Consider the following 1,728-nt stretch of genomic DNA (forward strand, 5'->3'; position numbering starts at 1 on the left):
GATGTTTTCTGGCTCTGTTTTTTTTTTTTTTAACTCTAACCTGGAATGATGTAATATTGTTATTTACTTAGACAGTTTCACCAAGCTGAACCCTGCTCTCTGACTCCTCTTAAGAAACTCAGACATTTCCATGTGACTAGAATGGGGGCTACAAATAGACTGTGAGAGCGTAAATCTGTACTCTTAAATTCCCCACATTTGGTAAATAACATTGAGACATCCGTTTTTGGCAGGCAGCACAGTAGCCAACTTTGACACAGTGATCCAGCCTCCTTTGGCATGTAAAACAACTTCCATGACGAACCGAGTGCATGCTTAGTTTTGCAATAGCTTTGTGATGGGGCAGATGCTGTCTGCCAAAATTAGTTTCATAAGGTAATTGCAACACATCCCCAAAAGGCAAATTTATAAATAAATAATCAATAGTCTGTCAGAGATTGAGTCCATTACATTTCTTTTTATAGGTTTGAATCTCTTGTGTTGGTCACTGTCTTAGCACTCAGTATTCACTGATACTGTTTGCAGCTGAGAGTTATACAGCACTTATTTTCTATGGCTCCCCTCCTGCTGATCACCATATTATTTTGGAATTCAGATGTTTGTCTCGTGCGCTGCCTATTCCACTTCGTCAAAATTCATTTCTATTACCAATTTGAAGATGATTTCACAGCAGAGAAATGGAATTGGCTTTTTTTTTTCCACATTTCTGAGAGAAGTAATGCTTCTCCAAGCCACAGGCAGTCACACAGCCATCATCAAAGCTGCTCTGAGCTGCTGAACTCTCAGCCTTCTAGCGTTGTTTCTGCATGACATGCTGCCCTGAGGATATTTTAGTCTAGGGATACGCAACCATGTGCCATGCAGAGCTTTGAGTATGCAGGTTTTCATTTCCACCCAGACACCACAGCAGTTCATTTCACTGAATAATCTCTCCTTTCTGGTTGAAGGTGTGCTGCTCAGTAAAATCAGCTGCTTTAGGCTTGGTTGAAATGAAAACCTGCAGGTTCTCGACCCTCCACGGCACATGGTTGCTTATCCCCGCTGCTGCAACATTGTGTGGCATGCATCACTGGCAGCCACAAGGTGACACTGTAGCACACAGTTCAAGCAGCTCTAGGCTCTAGCTAAAATGAGTTTTTACAGCAGACATCACATTATAATAAATCCTGAGCTGTAGCTCATTGAATATTTAAGCTCCAGTTAGAGACGACTGATTTAATGTGGTATATTTTTGAGGAAATGGCTACAGTGCAGCAGGAAGTTTTTGATGCACTTTGGGTTGCCTTTAAATGAGGCAAAGGTACCATCAGTGGATCTGATGGACTTCCAAATGAGGGGTAAAGCTGGACCAGACTCGCTGAAGACAATCTACTTTGATCTACCAATCTCCCCTGTGATATTCGGCGCTGGGAAAGCCTCCTCTACACCTTGTAGCCCTACAGCAGAAGCAGGAGGGCTTCACTTGCCCCCTCCTGCTCCCACTGCCCATCTCTCTCTCTCTCTCTCTCTCTCTCTCTCTCTCTCTCTCTCTCCCTCTCTCTCTCTCTTTCTCTCTCTCTCTCTCTCCCTCTCCTTTTTTTAACACATACACCATCCACACCCACACTGGACTTTCTTTTGAAAGTCTAGGGGCTGATTTAAAATTCTCCTTCTTCAGAGCGTGTCATGCATTTTATATGCATGGTGAGTGAGAGAGAAGGGATTGCGAGGGGCTCCAGTCCAAATGAA

The sequence above is a fragment of the Myripristis murdjan genome, chromosome 17, assembly GCF_902150065.1.
Source record: "Myripristis murdjan chromosome 17, fMyrMur1.1, whole genome shotgun sequence".
In the NCBI taxonomy this organism is placed as follows: Eukaryota; Metazoa; Chordata; class Actinopteri; order Holocentriformes; family Holocentridae; genus Myripristis; species Myripristis murdjan.